The sequence below is a fragment of the Gymnodraco acuticeps genome, unplaced genomic scaffold (genome assembly GCF_902827175.1).
Source record: "Gymnodraco acuticeps unplaced genomic scaffold, fGymAcu1.1, whole genome shotgun sequence".
NCBI classification, from domain to species: domain Eukaryota; kingdom Metazoa; phylum Chordata; class Actinopteri; order Perciformes; family Bathydraconidae; genus Gymnodraco; species Gymnodraco acuticeps.
In genome coordinates, this window is record NW_022989751.1 from 539939 (window position 1) to 564636 (window position 24698).

A 24698-nucleotide genomic window follows, 5' to 3' on the forward strand; every position below is an offset into this window, starting at 1 on the left:
GGGAATAGTTTGCATCAAGGGAAAAAACTATTTATTAAAGCATATACAACAACAAAATGTTTAAAACCTCCCACAAACATGTAAATAAAACCATCACTACTGATAAATAAAATCTCAAAAAGACACTGACATATCAGAATAGCTTTTATCATATTAAAGTTTCAAAAGCAAAATAACTAGTCAGAGGAAAGGGCTGAAGTGAAACGAGTCAACTGCTAAAGCCAGTTCTCGTTACATTAAAACATTTGTTCGGAAAGTCTCTGGCATGTTTTGCATTTGTTTTGGGCATCATGAATCTGTCAAACGTAAGTAGTTTCAGCAAGTACTGATGAGGACCATAAGTGCCATAGGAGCTTAATGAAGCATAGACAGGTAGACACACTTTAGTCTGTTGTCTTCATCATAAATGGAAACTATTTACCATTTGCTGTGATTTATATCCGTGCATTGAGAATCTTGAGCAAAGCCATTTGTAATCTGTTATCTGTGATTAAAAAGAGTTTCCAAAAAGAAACGTCAAATTAAGTTTGTTGTCATGTATGTAGAAAGCAGCAGAAACTTCTAAATTAAATGATTTGAGAAAATGTAATAGAAATATACCCTAAAATAAGAAGCACACATTGTTGTTTAAAAAACAGCAATGCATAAATAATACAGACAACATAATCTTATTACCGCTAGCTGCAGCAATTTGAGAACAATGAACTATTATTTGGTGTTTCTCTTCTAACAGAGGAGTATAATGTAAACATGTCGAGCCTCGTAGGGCTGCTTTGACAGGAGCTTCATTATCGCTATAACACATTCTGAATGCAGCAGCTTTTACTATCGGAACCAATCTGGTTTCCGTTTGCAGTCGGCCAAGAATTGACAATCATCACCCATTCAAAATGTGAAGATTAGTAACTAACAGACAGGCATTCAAAAGAGGTTTGAAAGGAGACTCATTGATAAATCCTGTTTCACAATTTTATTTAATAGAACAGTGAGAAAAAAGAAACATTAAAACATACATTTGCAGCGATGTACATGCAAGTCCATTTCAACTTCATACCTGGAAACTTCACACAAGTTCTAAACTCTGAGAGAAAAAATATCGACCCTAGATAAAATACATTTAGGTCATCTGGCAGCTGCTTCGAGGTAAAACCATCCAGTTAGATTATATTATTACCCCGATCGTGGAAACCTTTCATGCAAATCCTTTCATTTGAGCTTATTACTGCTGAATTTGGACTGAATCTTGTATACCTAAAGGTTTGAATTACCAGGTCTTCTTTGATGCAGCTGCTTTGGTCTTTGTGCCCAAAATTGTCTTGCTTTAAATTGGTTTCGAAACGTGCATTTCTATTCAGATCAAAAACTGCTTGTTTAGCAGTTGTCATACAGGCATTAATGGAGCCTTTTCATTGGATGAGTCTTCAAAGATGGAGCAGTCTGTACAGTAGCAGCCCTGCAGGACATCTTGACTTAAAACTGTTTTTTAGCAGAAGAGCAGATTTGTCTTTGGAGCCAAACTTATAAAGTTACTACCTTGGAATAGTACCACTTGTTTTTATAGTGATACTAATCGCTCGAGATTTCCTAATTTCATTGTTTAAGTACAACTTTTCTACAGTAAAGTTAGGGGCTAGCTAGCGAATGAAAGGATGAGTGGGATATTGTTAAGATGGAATGAATAGAGGGATTTATTTTGGTGAGATTGTGAGAAAGGTCAGGATAAAGCTTAGAAATCAAGGCGAGAAGAAGTATTTGGATCATAAAAGCTAATAGAATATGGTGAGCACTGAGGATCCAGATTAATGGATGAGAAATTAGATGGACGGTTTGGGAGATCTGAGATCTGAATTCAGCGCTGCAGGAGGGATGGAGTTATCACAGATATTAGTACGAAAGCTATGGATAAGGGAATTTGCAAGTAGTTATGTAAAACATGTATGAGACTGGAAGTTCAAGTCAGATACAGGTTGGTGAATATTCATATATGTTACAATAGGAAAGACAGTCCTGGGAATTGTGATACTGAAACAGATTGTAACTTTGGAAGATATCCAGGTATTAGGAATCTGCAACTTTCATATTAGTTTCAGATAAAGTTAAGGGTAATTCTTAAACAATGTGCACATTTAAGAAAAAACATTACTTTCGTCCAATAATAAGTATTACTAAAAAATGAATACACACATGAACTGCCTGTATGCCTCCACCAATGTAATTGCTTCTTCATTTCATCCTAAAACACATTTGTGGGAAATTGTAATTAGCATAAGAGTGCTTAAGTTATGGCCCACAACATGTTTTGTGCGGACACATTGACCTTGTCCTATGAACCTTAAATTAAATCAGGTTAAACTTGAGTCCAAGTGGATATTTGAGCTAAATGTGGGGAAGATTCCTCAAGCATTGCTGAGATAGCATTGAACTGCCCAAAGGCGTACAAATGAGATATTACTCATAAAGTAATCATATTACTAGTTAAATGTGAGAATACTCTTAGTGAGCGACTTGTAGATCATGGTCAGGGTGTTTTTGGCATTGAAGCACTCCATTTCCAGAGGAGTGAGCCGCTCATTTGACTTTCTTTTGATTTATTTTGCATTAGTCTGAAAGGTGAGTTTATTGTCAAATATTTTTAACTAAATATTATAAGTGAGTGTCCTGCTCCACTTCCTGCCCTGTCATAGTAACGGGCTGAAAGACGGGCCAAAGGAGATAAAACATCAGTGAGTTTAAGAGATGCTGGATGGTGTATTTTGTCACTGTTGGAAAGAGTCTTTGGGCGAAGCTGTCACTGAACTCCAGGAAGTGAATAAGCATATTTCCCAGAATGTTGTAATATCCTTTAAACAGAAAGACCTCATCTAGTCCTTCCAGCTGTTTCTCCATCACTCTTCCTCCACTATGTAATTTCCTACTTCATCCTTCAATCCGTGTCCCAATACTTTTGTCTATATAGTGTATGTGTATACAGTTTCGTGTGAATGTAGAATTCCTCTAGCTGGTGATCTCCTGTTTTTTAGATTTAGAATCTGACTTTGCTTTTGAGGATAATCAAAGTTATCAATACTTTATTTAATGTCCTTTTTTAAAAATCAATACACCTCCTGGGTCAACAGGTTAACTCACTCATTCAGTGAATCGTTCATTGATTCATTTGCTCGGTCACTCGTGTTATTCAGTTTTGTATTCAGTTGGTCAGGGTTAAACGGTCAGTAAACACCACACGGACTCAGCTTCTCCCTGCTGAATTCTGCTGTTGCCTGATTAACATTTATCACACTGAGTGCTGCTATTTTATATGGGTTACATTTCCTTAACTCCATTTGCAATCATTTTCGCACAAGCATCATACCAAATCAGCACGCTAATCTGAGCTGACTGCTCTGCAACAGATGGACATCTTAATCTTCCTCATCATCCCCTCCTCCAACAACACTTCCAACATCATGGCGCTTGTGCTGACAGCAGATTGATTCAGACATGCATCTCTGAGAAAAATATAAACACTGAAATTAGCTACTTAATTAAACAGTGCATGCAGCGAAGTGAACACTTGAACCTGTGTTTGGATCGTGTTGTTGCATGACAGATGAGGATAGACAATTACTGTAGCTTAATTAAAACAATAAAAGGGATGCCTCATTAATCAGTGTGGAAGTGATGTAATATTTAAAAAATAATCATAAAGTATTTCAATATCAAGGGCATTCAATATTTTTCTTTTTAAGTAACCTTGAATAATTATGTGTTTTCTGGGTCTTTTTCAGCAGATGTTTGATGTCAGGTTGATTGTTGATTGTGATGCTGATTCCCACAAACGGAAACTCTTCACTTGCTCCACTGATTAAGACCAGAGTGCGTCTTCACGTTCTTACTTCAAGAATCAATAATCAACTCCTTGATTTGGCTGATTGCGTATGTTGTACTTACGCAACCTCTCTTGGCTGATTCCTACCTTTAACCTTTATACTCCATCCTGTTAACCTGATTTTTGTTTAAATGTTGGATCTGCGCCTCATTGCTACTGTTGTCATAGATGCAATTATTCATATTTGCACCTTTTCCCATTTTCTTACATACAGACTTTTGTCCACCATTGTGACAGGTGGAAGTTGCCTTTCCTGTTACCGTTCCTCCCTTCCTCGTCACTATGACAGGGAGGCGTGTGGTGCAGTGGGTTGTGCGTTGGGATCAGGGGGTCACAGGTTCAAACCCCACTGCAGGCAGCATGTCATTGTGTCCCTGGGCAAGACACTTCACCCCAAATTGCTCCTGTGGGGATTGCCCACAGTATTGAGTATGTAAGTCGCTTTGGATAAAAGCGTCTAACAAGTGACATGTAATGTATGACGATTCCTTCTAGGGCAATCAAAACAAAGCTCAATGTCTTTGTCATCATTACCGTTGAGTGTTTCTCTTCACAGGTAGCTCTTTGTCTTGTCTAAAACAGAATGAGTCACATCAGTTATTGGTGAGTGGGTTTTCCCTCTACCGTTTAATTTGTTTTGTTGCCTCTCATTCAGAAGTGCACTCAGATGCGAACATGCTAATAAATGAGTCCATATTCAGCATTTGGGTTTACACACAGTACATACTCAAGTGTTTGCACTGTGCTTGTTAGGAACCTCATTTACATACAGTAATGCATGTTCTAACTTGAACCATAAAGGAGTAATTGAAAAAAGCGATCGTCACATCCAAACAAAGATATTTCAAAAGTTTCATCTTTGTCATCTTCATGATGAGAAGATGTTGCTGTCCCACTGGAGGCAGATGTAGATGCCCCACTGGAGGCAGATGTTGACACCCCACTGGAGGCAGATGTTGATGCCCCACTCAAGGTAGATATTGACGCCCCACTGGAGGTAGATGTTGATGCCCCACTCAAGGTAGATATTGACGCCCCACTGGAGGTAGATGTTGACTGAACTGCTATGACCAAAAAAGAAACAGGGAATATCATGTTACAAGGAATCTCTGGAGTGCGATGCACAGTATAATCAATTAAAAGTGGAATACTTAACTTACCATCATCAGCATTTGGAGGGTACCTTATCCTTTTCCGTTGCTACTGCTGGTGCCAGAAACTTAAGAAAGGATCCTGAGGATAGATTATAAAGTGAAACTTATAACAGTTACATGTTAACAATTCAAAATGCTTTCACTTTATATAATTAAAATGCCTCATATTCAGCTTTCGAATGTTGTTCTTGGGGATAGCTTCCACTATTCTTCATTGTTTACTATTTCCATTTCATTTGAAAGGGACAATGTAAGTGAACATGGTTCCAATACAGAGGATTGTGCTGGAGCCTGCACTATGGCTACAAAGGTTGAAATATACAGTTTTCAATATCATCATAAAACCACTAGGAGTAGCCTACACTACAGAGAAGTAAAATACAATAAAATACACTCAACACATAGCACATTAACTTAACAAGTTATTTAGAGTACACTTGTCCAAATGTCTTGCATCTAAATGTATAATTTAACATTCATAGCTTGACAGTTAGCTCAGTCGGACACATCAGTTAACTAGCCTACAGAAAAAGTTAGCTGATTTACCCCTCCAAATTACTCCATTACTGGTGTCCCATTAAACAACGGGTTAATGTAGAAATGGCAGAGACCATGTTTATTTCAGTAACAATGCCAAAAAGATTAATGAAGACGTGTTAATACTGTAATTACTAGTGTTTACGTTCTTTCAGCCGACTAGCTAAGCTAACACGTCAACGGCAACTGTAATTTCTAGCTTCTACGTTCTTTCAGCCAGCTAGCTAAGCTAATAGGTCAACGGCGTTGTACCGACCCGGCTGCGAACTCTAGTGATGGGAATTCCGGCTCTTCTTGGTGAGCCGGATTATTTGGCTCGGCTCACCAAGAAGAGCCGGCTCTTTCGGCTCCCAAACGGCTCTTCAGTTTACCACATATTATACCTTTTATAATTAAATCAAATGTAGCCTTGTTTTGACTAATGAATGATTTATATATATATATTTGTATACATATATCACTTAAATTATTCAATACATCCTTTGTACTGAAGTATTCAAAAGTAAAAATTACATGTTTAATATAAATGATTTGCTGTGGCCAAATGTTTTCATTGCATTTACAGACCCTTGTAACTCTCTGATATCACCCAGTGAATGCACTGACTTGCTTGTAGAACCACGCTACACAAAGCAGATAGCAACACAAGCAGGGCCGCCTTAATACACGGGCTGACCTGGGCTGAAGCCCAGGGGCCTACGGAGATCGGTGGCCTATCATGAGCCAATAAAAAAAAATATTCAAATATATACATATATTTTTTCCGGGTGTTTTTTAAAATTTTTAAATAAACAAAGTCTTGGCTTTCAGAATATGAAACTTTTATTTCCAAAATCACACAATAAATACATGTTTGAAGCTTGTAAAGGGAAGATGACAGCTCTCACTCGCCACCCTGCACTTCCACAGCGCCGCCCCCCCTCCCTCCGGCTGAAATTATGAATGTAAGGCGTATAGTAATCATAGATAACACGGCAGGGTCCGTTACAGTTTGTTTTCATCTGATTTCAATTAAACAAAGTCTTGGCTTTCAGAATATTAAACTTGTTTCGGCAAATTCAGATGATAAATACAACTTTGAAGCTTGTAACGGCATAAATACAAGCAGAGAACGGAGTAACTTGACGTCACAGCAGGCATAACAACAGCCGGTGTTTCTCGTGAGTGTTTTCCCCGGGAAACAAACACAATACACACAAACGCAAAATTACACAAACACACACACATATCCACACACACACACACACACACACACACACACTCGTGAGCTTCCCTCAGACCAGTAATCCAAACGCAAATATCTTCCCTCCATACTATTTTGATCATTTGCTCCGCTAATCAATCAGATCGATGGATTCCAGAGATCTTTCTCAAAAATGATGACTCCGAAACAGTCAGTGGGCACCACTTAACAGCCAATCAGAATGAGAATATGTTTCACATGTGACTTATTCAAATTGCGAGTGATTGAGTGACAGATGAAGGTTGTTTAGGAGAAAATGTCGGAGAAGAAAACGTTTGAGAGTGGCGCTCGGAAAAGGAAATTGTTGAGGGAAAAGGAGTTTCGAGACAAGCAGCTATTACAAAACATGCCAAAGCTTACAGGTTATTTTAAACCTGTAGGCCAGGATGAGGAGGAAGGACAGATGAGTTCTGTACCGAGCGGCAGCGGTGTCGGCCGCGGGGCCTTGGAGCCAAGTAGGCCGCCTGGTTCTGATAGCGATGGAGTATAGCTGGAGTAGCGGGAGAGGAAAAACAGACAGGAGGGACATTATCCGTTGGAGGAGATGGGAGAACGACGAGGACTTGCTACGTGGAGGGGAGCCAACGGCAACCGGACAGATACATGAGGGAGGCCCGATACGTCACTCATCTGGAGGAGAGGACCATGCGCGCGTAGAGCAGAGTGGAGAAGTGCGATCACAGAGCCTGCCGAGGCTATAAATGACTTTGATTTGTTGTTTAAATAGGGGGCCTACACAAACTATCAGCCCCAGGGCTGATGGCAGGTTAAGGCGGGCTTGAACACAAGTATAACAACTTAAGCATAGACATTTAAAAAAAAAAGGGGGCTACATGTATGGACATTTTAAAATTATATTTAAAGAAAAGGCCCTGACAAAACAGCAGGGTTCTATTTCAGTAACTATTAACTATAGAAAAAAAGACAGCAGCAGCTGACATCAAATATTTGCTGAGCCTAAGGATAATCATAAATAAATAACGTAGTGAAATAAATATATTGCAATACTCAAAACAGCAGCATCCAACAGTCTCTAATCCTTGGATATTACGTGTCACTGCATGCATGCACGGAGCAGCTGTAGCACGGAGATCATCATCATCATTCTGTCTTGTACTGTATTACTTAACAAACAAAAAACAAAAACGTCTCATTCGCGGGTGCGAGCCGGCTCTCGTCGTTCGCGACCGACACATCACAAGCGCACACTTGACTCGGTAATGTCACGATCAGCAGAGCAGATACTGTTCTGCTAGGTTAACTCATGTTATGTTAAACGTCAAAGTAAACAAAATAAATAATTTGATTCTAGTGGAAGTTACGTAATTCAAGTTTCTCTATCTCACAGTTAAGGTTAGACCAGGGTTAGACTAGCAACATTTAGTTATTTAGTATTTCATCGTTATCTACACAACTTACTTACCACTGTTTTTTTCTCTCATCTTCATATTTTTTCTTCTTCCTTTTTTCGCTTCCAGAAAGAAAATGTCTCTTCATTTTTCAGTGCCTTTCCTTGTCATCAGGATTATTTTGTAAACAATCATGCACGTGATTTGCGACACTGACCGGAGTGAGCCTGGATAAGGTGGAGCCCCATTAGGGAGGTCTATACTGTATGTCATTGCAAACGTTGCGCATTGCCCCACTCACTCAAATTCATGATGAACTGAATTTGATGAAGGCGTATGGCAATGTATGATTGTATTTTTTGTATAATTTGTTGTTCTGAATTTTGCATTAAAAAAAACCCACCACTGATGTCGTTTTAAAGATGTGTCACCGCTCGGGGCCCCTTACTGGTCTGGGGCCCCAAACAGTTGCCTGCCTTGCCTGTCCACAAGCGACGGCCCTGCACGGGACCCTGACCAAGCGTCACTCCTGGACGCTTAGGGATGTCATTTGTTCTGGGAATGTCATTTTCGAGCCTGAGACCTGAAAAACAGGGCCAGGGCTTAACAGGTTGAAGAAATATCCCACAGAGGGTTCTCTGCGGTGTAGAGACATTCATAGAGATAAACATATATGGACCTAAATACACCGACACTCTGCTGTAAATATTTCAGCAGTTTACTTCCCTGGGGTAGTCCCATAATGGACCCTACATACAGTCGTGCGTGTGTGTGTGTGTGTTTGATTTCTGTTAACATGTTGGAGAAGAACATGCTTCAAGTGTGTGGGTGCACACTTGGTTGTATCTATAGAAGCATGACTGTGAATGTGTGTTATTGGTTGCATGTAGTTGTGTGTTTCTGGTTCAAATTGGCAGATTTAGATTTTCTTGAACTGAAAAGAAAAAATAGAATTGCTCCTTGAGGTCAGGGAAAGATATTCTGATAACCTGATGTATGGAGGCAGGTTGTTAACCTGTTCCACTTTAATACTTGTGTGTGATTGTGTGCACCTGAACCTGACAACACGTTGTCCACTGACTGAAATTATACCCCTCTTTTTCCAGGAGGCTGTCTGCCTTTCTGATTGCACTAATCCAGTGGTTCTCAAACTTTTTCTGTCAGGCCCCCCCTTTGGAGGAAAAAAAAAGTCGGGCCCCCCCAACACAAATAGTCAGGCTCAGTGGCGGCGCCAGAGATTTATTTTGGGGGTGCGGTGGAGTAGCTTGACGTTTCATAGAGGGTGCTCAAACATTTAGGGTTTCCCATTAATGTACCGGTCGTTACAGTGGAATGTTCCACTGCAACAATCCCCAAGCATATACACAATGTACCCGCGACTGTTACAACGAAGGCTCGATATCAGCTCACGGCATATAAGCAGGGGTAAAGTGCTATTTTTATAGGTGGTGTGTGGACCTCACATAGGGGGGTCCGGGGGCAAGCTCCGCCGGGAACATTTTTAAATATTGAAGTTAAAAGCATCAATCTGGTGCACTTTGAGAGCAAAATGAAGAGATATGTATGAGGGGCCGTGTAGGCCAAAATTCAAACTCACCTCACACACACACTACTGAAAACATCTGGCCTTGCACACACACTACTGAAATACTCTCACATTCACTACTGAACACCTCACACACACACTACTGAACACATCTGGCCTTGCACACACACTACTGAAATACTCTCACATTCACTACTGAACACCTCACACACACACTACTGAAAATTAAGCCTCACACACACACTATTGAAATCCTCTCACATTCACTACTGAACACCTCACACACACTACTGAAAATTAAGCCTCACACATACACTACTGAAAACATCTGGCCTTGCACACACACTACTGAAATCCTCTCACATTCACTACTGAACACCTCACACACACAATACTGAAAATTAACCTCACACACACACTCCTGAAAAACATTTTACTGAAAGGTTCTCAGTAGGGAATGTGCATGTGTTTCACCTATGTGTGTGTGAGGGGATTCTTGCTGTAACGGAAGTCATTCTTGCTGTAACGGAAGTCATTCTAATGTAACGGAAGTCATCTGCTAGTGGTCTCTTTGCTAGCCCCGTTAGCTTCATTAGCTCCAGGCTGCTACTCGGATGTGTTTTTTGTGTTGATGCCTGGTGGAGTATTCTTCATTGAAATATCGCACTTATCTTATGGCTCTGCAGTTCAAACAGACCGTCTATGAATGCAGTTTATTCGGTAAGTGAAATTCAAGCACTTTATTTCTTACTTGTCTTTTTATTCAGCTAACAAGCGAGACGAAGCTACATCTGTGCTAACGATGCTATCCGTAGCATACAAGTTAAAACATAATGGAGAAGTGTAAAACATTAAGAAGGATTATACTGTAAAACATAAGGATTCTCGGTGAGGTTGGTAAAATAAGGTCATGCTTGTACATTAGTTAGTTTGCTAGTTAGGTAACTGTATGCATTGTTATTGTTAATTTAAAATAGCTATGCTCGACGATGCAGACAGCTAGCGTCACATTAGTGTTGAAGAGCAGAGTATGCGATTAACCCATAGATTAACCTCACTATAAGATCTGTGTATCTGAAAAATATGAATCTCACATTTCCAGTTGGTTCCAGAAATAACGTTGACGTAGATATTGCAATATGGGTTGTTGAGCTGGAGTTGATTGTTGAAGCTTACTGGTTAACGTTCATCATATTAAACGAACGAACCCAAACGTTGTTGTTTTTAATAATATTATTACCAATACTTACTTAGCATTTTATTATCATTACACTGGAGAAACCGATTTATTGTGGCAGCAGAACGTGAACATGTAACTTAATGCCTGCATTTGAGGACGAAAAATAGCTCAGTCAATGCTTTAGGGACAAGGAAATGATTTGTTTAAATATTAGATATGACGTTATGTGTGCTTCTGTGACAATGAAGCGTATTCATTGCATTACATTTGTTGAAGTTGTTTGTCTTTTACCCTTACGTGTGTGTTACAAATGAATGTGAATATGGCATAGTACAAATATTTAAATTGACTGTCTCATGAAAAACGATGCTAAAATAAAAAGGACCCCAAAGTGAGTCAGCAAAACTTTCAATAATAATCTAAGGTATTGAGTTTTGGGATGTTACTTGCATACAAATCTATAAATGCCTTAAGGTTTCTAAAACGTACAATATGTGGTAAATTCAACAGTGGATCCAGCAAAGATTCACATTTTTGCATGATTTGTTATTGATTTGTTGCTGTTACTTAATTTTAATAAATTCAAGTCAAGCTTAGTTACATGTGATGGTAGCTATATGCTCTTACCTGTGTGCCTCCTCCGCAACCAGACTGTATTCAAACTCTTAAGTACCAGTTCTATCTACTTTAAACAATTAAAAAGACAAAATCAACTACATTTATTGATATACCAATCTTTATTTTTGGGGCCTCTTCTTCTTTTAAATTAAACTTTCAGACATGAGATATTGAAATACAGTAATAGTTTTGTCTATTTAAAAAAGAATGAGCCATTCCTTACAGTTAACTTCATATTTCTTATTGTCTAAAGCATTTATGACACACATTTCCCCCTCATATTCACAGTGTGGATCAATTGAGACAGCGTGCAGAGACTTTGGGAGAAACCTCAGCATGACGGATGTCCTGTCTGTGGGTTTGGCTGGAGAGGACTGAGGTGGAGAGGTCTTTCTCTGGGAGGAGGCCCAGGCCTGATGAAGAAACCCCCTAACTGCATCTGTGAGCACATACTGGGCTCAGCTGTCACAAACAAATGATGGTCCTGTTTGACTTTGTGTTCACATTAAAAGTGTAGTTTCTTAGTGAATGTCCTGTATTGGTCTTTAATCTGAAATCAGCTTTTCATTTTCTTCTTGCCCCTCTGAGAAAACGGTGAGGCAGTTGTGTCCTTTCCTAACAGAAATGACAAGAAACATGACATTATTGCAGAGCAAGTGTTTTATTTATGAAAGGTTTGTTTATTTAGCGGCTGTAGAAATAATGTATTTTATTTTTTATTTTAATGTGTTTTTTTAATTCATCACTTTGTACTACAAAGATAATCAGATTATGAATGAACAGTCTGCAGTTAATCAACATTAAAATATCTTATTAAATAATATTCAACTGCTCGGTTGTCTCACTGCAAGAACCACTTTTACCTCGTCTTTTACAGACAATATGTAGAGACAAATGGTAGCAATTCTCACAATGTAAAATAATAATTGCCTTAAATACATTGAAATGTGAAAGCTGATTATAGTTGTTACTTTATCTATTTAAACCAGAACGTTTCTCGATTCTTTGTACAGTATGAAAGGAGTCTTTGTACCTTTGAGTCCATGCTGAAGTTCACTGATGTTAGGAATAGGTCTGTCTCTCGTGGTCAGCATCCTCTGGTCTGTCTGCATCACCTGGAAACTTTAAACAAACAGATGTATATGTAAAGTAACAATGTGTTGGTCACAGACTTTTTTTTACATGCAAATGTCATTTGATAATCTTTTTGTTATCCTTAAAAAAAAGTGCTGGATATCAAAGCCCACACACACGTAAGGGTAAAAGACAAACATCTTCAACAAATGTAATGCAATGAATAAGCTTCATTGTCACAGAAGCACACATAACGTCATATCTAATATTTAAACAAATCATTTCCTTGTCCCTAAAGCATTGACTGAGCTATTTTTCGTCCTCAAATGCAGGCATTAAGTTACATGTTCACGTTCTGCTGCCACAATAAATCGGTTTCTCCAGTGTTATGATAATAAAATGCTAAGTAAGTATTGGTAATAATATTATTAAAAACAACAACGTTTGGGTTCGTTCGTTTAATATGATGAACGTTAACCAGTAAGCTTCAACAATTAACTCCAGCTCAACAAACCATATTGCAATATCTACGTCAACGTTATTTCTGGAACCAACTGGAAATGTGAGATTCATATTTTTCAGATACACAGATCTTATAGTGAGGTTAATCTATGGGTTAATCTCATACCGTACTCTGCTCTTCAACACTAATGTGACGCTAGCTGTCTGCATCGTCGAGCATAGCTATTTTAAATTAACAATAACAATGCATACAGTTACCTAACTAGCAAACTAACTAATGTACAAGCATGACCTTATTTTACCAACCTCACCGAGAAGCCTTGTGTTTTACAGTATAATCCTTCTTAATGTTTTACACTTCTCCATTATGTTTTAACTTGTATGCTACGGATAGCATCGTTAGCACAGATGTAGCTTCGTCTCGCTTGTTAGCTGAATAAAAAGACAAGTAAGAAATAAAGTGCTTGAATTTCACTTACCGAATAAACTGCATTCATGGACGGTCTGTTTGAACTGCAGAGCCATAAGATAAGTGCGATATTTCAATGAAGAATACTCCACCAGGCATCAACACAACAAACACGTCCGAGTAGCAGCCTGGAGCTAATGAAGCTAACGGGGCTAGCAAAGAGACCACTAGCAGATGACTTCCGTTACATTAGAATGACTTCCGTTACATTAGAATGACTTCCGTTACAGCAAGAATCCCCTCACACACACATAGGTGAAACACATGCACATTCCCTACTGAGAACCTTTCAGTAAAATGTTTTTCAGGAGTGTGTGTGTGTGAGGTTAATTTTCAGTAGTGTGTGTGTGTGAGGTGTTCAGTAATGAATGTGAGAGGATTTCAATAGTGTGTGTATGACGTTCATTTTCAGTAGCGTGTGTGTGAGTTGTTCAGTAGTGAATGTGAGAGTATTTCAGTAGTATGTGTGCAAGGCCAGATGTTTTCAGTAGTGTGTGTGTGTGAGGTGTTCAGTAGAGAATGTGAGAGTATTTCAGTAGTGTGTGTGCAAGGCCAGATGTTTTCAGTAGTGTGTGTGTGAGGTGTTCAGTAGTGAATGTGAGAGTATTTCAGTAGTGTGTGTGCAAGGCGAGATGTTTTCAGTAGTGTGTGTGCGAGGTGAGTTTGAATGTTGGCCTACACGGCCCTTCATAGATATGGATACATCTCTCAACACCCATTTGAAACAGAACTGTAAACAGATTTACTTTTTCTTTATGGATATTTTACAAATCACTCCCTTTTAAACTTTATTCTTTTTTTTAATGTCATATAGTATTTCATACCTGTTTTCATTTATTCTCCTTTTTTATATAACTATAATGATCATATAAATGTGTGCCTCGGAAATAATTGTTTACATTAATGGTGACCAAAACGTTTGAGACCCACTGAGATAACACTGAGAGAGTCCTTTAGCTCACTGAGGGCTCTCCTCCACCTTGTTGTTGAAAAAACTCCTTATATCCGTTAGCGTAGCTCGCTAGCACCAGAAGCTAACAACAACGATCTCCGGTACCGGTGTGCTCTCTCTCTCTTGCTTGCGCACGCACACAAAATGGCTCGTTCCACACACACACAGAGCCGAGCTTTAATGAAACACAGAGACCCAGACGTAATAGTACTGTACTGTATCATATTATTTTCTAATCAATAATTTTTCCAAATATGTTTTATTTTTTTAATAACCATTTTTCCTCCTGGTCTCTCGCGCCCCCCTGTCATGCCTCTGTGCCCCCCACTTTGAGAACCACTGCACTAATCACACTGCAGGTCAACAGTTGATGGTGTACCTCTGTGCAAGTGTGTTTATATGACTACACTTTTTCTTGTGTGCTTCCAAATGATTCTTCAGACTGCATGCAGGCCTAAGGAAAAGGCCTATGCAAAGGTTGTATCCTATATTTAGACTGAGCGCCAGGAGAAAAAGCATGTGGGAAAAAGCACTTAACACAAAGACTGACCCTTAAACAGAACCGTCATGTTTCTGTGAGCTGAAGGATTCTCTTTCAACACTCTAAAAAAGAGTGGGTTATTTCATCTACCCAACCATGGGGTTATGAAATGTTTAACCCATTCTGGGTTATTAATATGGTATTGGGTTATTTTTGTGCAACCCAGGTGCTGGGTCAAAATATTTTTGTCTACTCAACCAATTGGTTATGAAATGTTTAACTCATTCTGGGTTATTTATATGGTATTGGGTATTGGTTTGCATGAATCGCAACAACTTCACATTTATTAGATTCATTCATGTTGAGATAAACTGAGACAAAGGGATTAGGGTATATCTGATTCCCACTCCAGAACAGAAGGTGGCGGTATAACCACCAATAAACTGGATACCAACCACAGTCTTTGGCTGCTTCTCAGGTCGATTAAATGAAATCCTTGCTTCCCTCACTTGCGTCGTTTCCCTGCGTTTAGTCCCTCCCACCAGGGAAGCATGGAGGGACGGAAGGAAACCACGAGAAGCAGGGAAATGAGTTTTAAGAGCAATGGGACGTCCTTTCCTCCGGAGCGTCACGTGAAGCGACGTCCGTTTGTGATGACGCTGCACAGCTGTTCGTCTGGCAGCAGCCAGCTCTGTCCCCGTTATTTCCACACACACCCCCGCCTCTGTTAGTACACATTTACTGACACAAACATTTGTATCATCTGTTGTAGATCCCAATAAATAAAATAAAATAAGAACTCATTCTCAAAAAAGATAAACGCCATTCTTAAAATGTATAAACGAACAATAGTTTGATTAATATTGATTAAAGTGCACAAAATAAATAAAATAATTGAGAGAAGAAAAAGAGATATGTTATCTATCAAAACCCAGTTAGATTAACATTCATTGGATTGCACACTTTGTTTGTTTGTTTGGATATGTAGCACATTAACATTTTAATAGCACTTAATGACTGACTGAATGGAAATGACAATAAATGAAAATGTAAAACGAAAAAAGCGATCATGAAAATGTTTCCAACAAATGAATAAAATGATTTTTGACCACTTTGTTGTTCAGATATATCACATATGTGTAACTAAATGAAACAGGAATTGAAACAAAACACGGTATAAACTGAGGAGTGACTCCCGTGAGGTTCATGTATTTTCTTCACTCCGCTGGGAAACGGCTCTCATGTCAAGAAGCATGAGATCAGTGCATGCACTGCATCGTCCAATCAGTGAGCGATACACAGTAAGGGGGCGGGGCGAGTATCTGAGGATTTCATCGGAGGATGGTCTGGTGGTTCCTCGATTATCGCTCCTCCATTATCGCTCCTCGCTCCTCGATCCTCGGTCCTCCGGCAGAAATAAGAGCCATGGGACGGTACTCAAGATGGCGCAGGCAAATCAACTTCCGGTGAGACCGAGGACCGAGGAGCGAGGAAATGAAAATAGTCGACCTGAGAAGCAGCCTATGATACCAACCAGAGCCATATAGAGAGGCGAAGTCCCTCCCCTTCCGAAAGCCTCCATGGGACCACGGAAGCGGAAAATTATACATTGAAGTCAATGGAGAGAGAAAGGTTATCTTTTGATCCCGTTTGAATTGTGCCACGAATGACACATATGATGTTTGTCAATTTAAAAGAACATTTTGCAAGTCAAAAAAATAAAAATGTGTCGTAAAACTGTGAAGTTACACATTTTTTCGTGTGAAACCGCTCAGTGAACTACAGGTCTCTCGTCTCGCACAATACGCGTCACCAACATAAAGATGGCCGTCACGTTAGCACATTTCACCACATTCTTTCAGAATGAGAATAAAAGTATTTTACGAGGTGAAAATCACTACAAGTCTGGGCACGTTGAGAGCTGTACCTATATGAAAGGGGAGTTAGTCGGTCTGTAAGAGCCAGCATGCGGGACCGGCTTTACAAGGTTTCGGTGAGTAATATGAGTGCAATGTGTAACGTTAATGTCAGCTAGCTAACATTAGCTAACAAGGTACACTAACGTGTTTTGTTTTAGCAACTAGTTTTCTCCTTAAGAACTTCGTGGTCTCTGTGTATGCTGTGGATAACATTAGTGTTCACAAGAACAAGGTACACTCCCGTGTTTTGTTTTAGTTGCTCTTCAGATTGAAGCGGCCAGTTTTATATCGACTATACTGTATGTGTGATCTCCTTTTTCTCGTTGTGTCATTTGACTTTATTTGCTGTGTGTCGATTCAAGGATTTTGGTTATCTAGGCACAGCTGTGTGTGACTCCCTCTGGTACACCGGTATGTGTTTTCCTAATGTAGAGAGCATTGATTAATTAATAAACTACACACTGAGTCTAGATCCTGACCAAATCCTTTTTTATTGTTGATCAAATGTTTTTCAAAAATGTATTCATACACATTTAGACAAATACAATGTACAATCACAACCAATACAACACAAATTACAAAAAATACAGAAAAAACAAACAATAACAACAGACAAGAGGACAAAACTATGGAAAAATAAACCCTCCCACCCCCAGATCCGGACCATCCTTGTATTATTGCTCATTCAATCTATTATAGCATGCTAACAAATGGTACTTACTTTATTTTTACAGATCTGCATGGGAGACGATGGCGCGATGCAGAGCGCTGTCTGTGATTGTGCACAGGGGATGTACAAATGCAGCCACGCTGCAGCATTGGCAATATTTTCCATGTGGCAGATCAGCTCCACAGATGTTGAGTGCCAGTGGAGGAAGCCTGGCACTTCCAAAGTAGTCCAGCCGGTGTCTCAACTTTACCAACAGCGAGAGGAGACATACAACCCACTGGCCAGAGACATCGCCAACTGTCAACTGGGGGGTTGTAAACGAGGCCGAAGGGGTGAAGGCTTTTGTGGAGGCATCAAGTGACAGTGTTCGAATCGAGTCTGGTCTCTTTGTGAGTGAGTCGGGTGTTTTGGGAGCATCACCCGATGGACTTGTGCAGCCATCTGCCCTGCTGGAGGTGAAGTGTCCACACAGCCAGAGGAACATGACCATCGCGGAGGCAGTCCAGTTACCATCCTTCTGTCTCCGTGAGGAGGGTGGGTCATATATTCTCAAGGAGAATCACCTATACTGGCACCAGGTCCAAGGGCAGCTGCACATCACAGACCGGAGTCTCTGCTACTTTGTTGTGTGGACCACGAAGGAGGCGATCATCATCCCCATCCCCAAAGACCCTGCATGGCATGGAAATCTCCTCCTCCTGGAACAATTCTACACCCAGCATATGCTCCCTGTGTTGGCCAGTAGAGAGGAGGACATTTCAATAAACATACTCTTAACACCCTCGGACTCTGCGTTGTGTTTCGTATGTGTGATGGGGTGTTATGCAGAGGAGAGGAAAACAGGACACAGCAGATTGGGATTGTGGTGGAGATGCTGAGCAGTTATTTCATTGTTGCATGTAATTATTATTATACTGCGTGCTTCTTAGTTATTCCATCTTTTGCTGTAACATGGATCTGTATGTAACTCTATATTTACTTGTTATCTACCACACTTCCTTCTACATCATACACCATCATTATACATGATGGTGTATATAGGATATATATATATTTGTATACATATCTGTAAATTGTGTAGAGGAAACTTCTGTGTAGCTATGTAGTGGGAGTCACCGACTCAGGAAGGAGACACGGGAAGAGCAGTAGCTTTGATGTCAAACACATGATGGTTTATTTGGAGTTAACGGCCGGAGGATTCACATCACAAGTCCAAGAGTCAGAGGTTCTGACTTCACGGTAGAGTTGCCACGTCAATTCTGGGGAGCCTCTCTCTTGCCAGCCCATCTAACTGGTTTCGCAGAGAGTAAACAACATATTTGAGGAGATAGCCTAAACAGTGTGGGAACACAGAGCTACTTGCCTCGGACACTTATGACCTCGAAGATTTTACCTTGGAGTCCACAAATACAGAGAAGGAAGTGTCCCAGTGTACCCACAACACAGACCATCTGTGACCCAGTATTGACCGGTCACAGAATGGGAACAATAACATTATTGGCTAAGCAGCCTGTGTCCTTAAAGAAGGTAAACAGACATCGAGGTTTGTCCTGTATGTTACTAATTGGCGTCTTATGATAATTATTTCCACAACAAATTGTATAATTTTATTTAAACGTCTTTTTGATCTCTCAAACTGAGTAAGATTGACAATAAAGTTGACTTTGAAAAATATATATATTCTTTATGAAAATAGTTGACTGTTGTCAAATGAATCCAAATGAAACGTTGGACTGAACTACAACTACGCCTTTAAATCTCTACGGACTGTTTTTCAGTGGGATGGCAAGTTCCTATCTTTAAACATTTATTAGTTTTTTCTCAGAACAGATTTGATTTTATGAAGTTAATTTAACTTTGCCGACCATGTAAGGTCATCATTAAAAGGTACAATCAATTTGTTTAGGGTTGACTAAAATAATGAAAAACATTCATTTGGATAATTTACTGACAGAATAAGAAACTCAATGATGCTCTACTCACCTGTTCCCTTTTTATAAAGTGAAACAGTTGAAACGATAGATTTTAGTAAACTTAAAAACAACCTTCTCCAAAAGCTATCAAGGAATATACCGAATACTTGTTTTAGAACTTTATTACATATTTTTATATAAATAGTTTGAATGATCCATAATTGACAGAAGCTTGTGTTTACACTGACCTGTTACTCATATATTAATGTCTTTGTAACTTCAGTAAACCACTACCTCACTAATTTCTTTCATTCATCACGGTTCAGTAAACTAAGTGATACATGAAACAGTTTAATCATTATAATAACGTAGGATTGCAACTCTTTGAAAATGTAGGTGGCTCTTAAAAGAGCTGTTGTGTTTGGGTGTGCTGGTCTCAGGTCAGTCTAAGCCCTCTCTCCGCGGATGCGACGGGCCAGCTGGATGTCCTTGGGCATGATGGGGACCCTCTTTGCTTGGTTCATCTTACTGGGGGGGTAGCTACATGGATGTCGGTGCAGTCCACAATCATTGCGCAGTTGAAGGCAGAATGAATTTATTATTGACTCCGAATGAAGCACAACTTCATGTCATACAATACAATGACTTTATTTGTAATTGTGTAAAGAATATGAGCATTGATTAGCAAGCAGGACCTGCAGGAACAGAGAATGGTGATGGATGGAGCTGGGAAGAGAGAAGAATAAAGAAAACAGATCAACTTTATTATCGGATATTAAAAATTCAATTTCAAAACAAGTTGCCGCTCCTATAGTTTTCTAGTATGTAAAGATGATTTCACATGACCTATGCAAAATATCACACTCAATACATGTGTGTCTCTGGGGGGTGCATTGTGCCTTTGATGTATATAAATAATATACCATAACCAAATACTATTACGTACAGTGGAAATCAGGTTGCCAGAGCAGGTCAGTGTGCATGTTCCTCAACGTCTCAGCAGTTACAGGTGAGGTAAAGAAAATAAAAGAGAAAAAGGTCAGTAACAACACTTTAAAGTAACAACACTTTGAATAATGATCTCTTCTAACAATTTTCTCTCAATAAGCACACAACGACTGTCTTTCCAACAAACAAATTGATGGGCGTGACTTCGCCTCTCGGCAAATATGAATCTGACAAGCGAAATACCGTCCTTTTAAACGCCCATAATTATAATTATAATTATAATAATATAATAGTGCTTCTTTGTCAATATGACTGACGACCACACTTATGCAGTGCTGAGGTAATGTTAATTCATCATTTAATATTAATTCCTGATTGATATAAGAGGGATACATTAGCAAACATCTGTATATAGCCTATATAATGTTTCGTTTTTTTGTTTGTCATGTAACATATTAACGTTTTGACCTTCTGTTTAGGATGTAAAGGTATCTATTTAATATTTTATTTAATGTCTATTTTGTTATATAATACAACATATAACATTTGACATTAATAACATATAAACGTTTGTAAAATATAAAAATGAAATGTTGGGACATTTATAAAAATGTATTCCTTTACATAAAAGTGCTTTCCAGAGGTGTAAGAAGTGATAAGATCTTGTACTGTACTTGAGTAAAGGTACAAGTACCAGAGTGTAGAAATACATCTGTGTGTATACATGTGTGAGTACATATAAGTGTGTGTTTATATGTTTATAAATGAATAAATGTGTGTATATATAAAACAGTATCATTAAATAATGCTGTGTGTGTATAAATGAATGAATACATCTGTGTATATTTATGAATAAATACATGTGTGAGTACATATAAGTGTGTGTGTATATGAATAAATGTATATATAAAATAGTATCATTAAATATATATATATATAAAATAGTATCATTAAATAATGCTGTCAAATAAATGAAGTGCACAGTAATAGTCAAGGTTATATTCAATATTCTGCTGATAAGATAAGATATTTAAAACGTCTTTTGTTTGTCCTGAAAACGACATTTGAGAATACACACAGGCTATTTATAGATGATAAAACACCAGTAATACAATCTCAGGAATCTTCGATATGGCTTTGATTACAGGATCGTTTACTTTCAGTCAACAAATCCTTTGGAAAGACAAAAAACAACTATTCATCCTGCTGCGACCGCTATAACAGCCGAAGAATAACAGCCGAAGAAGAAGGCTATGACGCTATCGCCGTAGTAGAGCTACGTTCTCTGCGTAATGCGGAAGCAAAATCTAAACTGGGTTGGATAACGATAGACGTGGCCGGGCCCTGAGTTTCATATGACAACTCGCAAATATCTTTCTCTCTTTCTCTTCCTCTCTCTATCTTTCTCTCTCTCTCTCTCTCTCCTCTCTCTCTCTCTCCTCTCTCTCTCTCTCTCTCTCTCTCTCTATCTCTCTCTCTCTCTCTATCTCTCTCTCTCTCTCTCTCTCTCTCTCTCTCTCTCTCCTCTCTCTCTCTCTCTCTCTCTCTCTCTCAATGTTGGTGCGCAAATGCGCCTTTTATCAAATGACCCGGTGCTCTTTTTTTGGCGGAGGTGCGCATGCGCACCAGTTATGTGCAGCCCTGCATATAATAGAAGAGTTACGACAACGGAAGTCCAAAAACGGTTATCGTCACATGGTTCATGTAGAAGAGGATCGTTCCCCGGAAGTTCATGGCGGGCAATGTGAATGCATTGATAACAGGAAATAGAACTACGGTTTTTGGTAATTATTAGTTAAATGTGTTGTTTTAGGAACATCCATTGCAAATACATGGAATTCAATAAACATTGAATAGCATATCATGCAGTTTGTCTGTGCCTTTTCCTCCTTGTTGTCCTGGTTTGCTGTGCTGCCTCCTAGTCGCCACCATGGTTTGCTGTGCTGCCTGGGGATGCTCCAATCGCTCAGAGAAAGGAGTACGAATGTACAGCTTCCCCACTGACAGAGAGCGGAGGAAGCAGGAGCAATTTCACGACCAACAGCAAAAAAAATATGTGATTTATATACAAACACTGCATTTGCACTTTTTCACAAAACGAAAACCACACCATTGGGAAAGCTTAATGTTTTGTTTAATACAAAAAACAGGGAAAGGCTTGAAAAACACTGAGAGTTGAGACTCAGGGTGCAGGGTGAGGGTCTCAGTGCAGGTATTCAGGCTCCATTGAATCCCCCTCTGGTTCTTGTGCTGAAAGAGGGATAAACAGACAGGAGAAAGGGTTATACACACCTATATAGCACACCTATTGGATGGGAAATTGCCTTGGGGAGATAAGGTGTGGTCTTTGTTCCCAACTGAAGTTATGGAACTTTATTATTTGTGAGTTTAACAAAGTATGACAAATGGCATCAGTAACATATGTGATATGAATTTCTATAAAGTTGTCTCACATTCTTGGTCATATTGTATATACAGTATGTAATGAGTATAACATGTCCAGTAAGTATAAAGTGTTTCCTAATACTGTGTATTCAACCACTATGGAATATGTATGTGGGCAGACAAAACTGAGTTGTTCTGTGTGTGAAGTAACCTCAAGTCACTCCGCAGGCACATTTTGATGCAGACCAGTTTGTCAAGACAAAAAAAGGCAAGACTAGGCTGAGAGCAGAGGCTATGCCCACCATCTTCGTGCATCACCCTGTGGTCAAAAAGAGAAGGGCCCCTGCACCACGATTCACCCCGGGACCTGTATCTACAAAGCCCATAGCTCATGATCACAGCGATAGTGTGAAAGGTGACACAGGTATAATAAGTATGAACTCTTAGTAACAAAAGTAATATTTCTTATTTTTAAGTGGTATAATATTTTAAATGTTCGAACATTTACAGTGCCATGTCTTCTACTTACATTAGTCTCAAAGATTGAGGGAAGAAGGGAAGGGATCACTGCCCTCCACCTGCCAGAGGAGCGCAAACAACAAAAACAAGTGAGTTTGCAGTCTTGCAGTTTTGCTCCTCCACCTGTAACATCACTGCCCCTCCACCTGCCATACAGTAGGTTACTAACAAGATTACTTATATAATACAGTGATATAATACATGTTTAGTATGCTTACTTATATAAAACAGTAGTATTAAACTTACCTTGTGTGTTCACTCTCACTTAAGTTCCTCTCCCTTTGCCATCAATCCAAAATCAGCTGAGCTGCAACATTATACACACAGGTAATAATCAACATAATCACAAGGACACACTATGGCTCTGCTAAAAACACTCACTCTTACACGCACCAAAGTTATATGTATCTAATATTTAACTCCCTCCACCCCCGCATACAATCCCGTTTAGAAGCCCCTCTTCTCTAATTCAACAACGTTGGACCAAATAGACATTAAGAGAACGGAATTTACAATTAAAAGGCTGTTCAACGTGTGTTGCTAACTTGCTTCGGTATCCTAGCTTGATCTGTTATCTGTAAACGTTCCCTAAATCTACTAATTTAGGGATAATCCACTGACATCCTTTAATACACATGTTCAATTGAATCAGATGTACTGATAATATCCGCAATATAAATCTTTAAACTTCTTCTTACCTTTAAAAGTCCGTCACGAACGGTATATTATGCTGCAACTCCACAGCTCTGCTAGCCTTGGCGCTAACTTCCGGGGAACGATTGAGAGGCTCCACGATCCGTAAAAAAGTGGTCCATTGGAGTGAACGGAGATGTCATAACTCTTCTATTATATGGCTCTGATACCAACTAATGTAAACAGAGACAAAAATCAATCTACTTTTAAATGTTCACGGTTGTAAAGATGTGAAACAAAAAACACGGCTTGAACAATAAGGCATGCTACATTATTGACTGATCTTGGACACTTCCATGGATGTATTAAGAGAACTCTGCCAGACTCTGCCATTGTTTGATTTTGACCGCGATCTGGCGGGAAAGGTTTTCCCCTGCATCCTGTGTGCACTCGCGATATTTGGGCGTAACCGTAAACTTAACCATCATCATCGCGAGAGATGATCAATTAAGACAAGAAAGACCGTTGGCGAAAGTTGGAGGAGGTAAGCAGAAAACATTGTCATCTAACTGTGAAGCTGTTAATACATGTCATCAACTGCTAGTCCATGAGTGATATTGTGGTAACGTTGATAGTTAATTTGTTATTTAGTGTTATTTTTTATCTCACTTAAAAAGCCGAATGAGCCGACGAACATGCTAAAGCTAACGTCGTTAACTATCTAGTCTGTGTAACTGCCAGTTAGGGAGATGGTTCAAATATAGGATATCAGGATTGA

The 24698-nt window shown here is 39.2% G+C and overlaps 1 long non-coding RNA gene across 1 annotated transcript; it reads right to left on the reverse strand.

The window, feature by feature from the left end:
- Nucleotides 1-4397: 4397 nt before the first annotated feature.
- LOC117542539 lies at nt 4398-5866 on the reverse strand. The gene is made up of 3 exons (XR_004568452.1): nt 5569-5866; nt 5029-5101; nt 4398-4932 (listed from the first exon to the last, which is right to left on the reverse strand). It is a non-coding gene; the product is annotated as an uncharacterized LOC117542539 (long non-coding RNA).
- Between the last annotated feature and the right edge of the window lie 18832 nt (nt 5867-24698).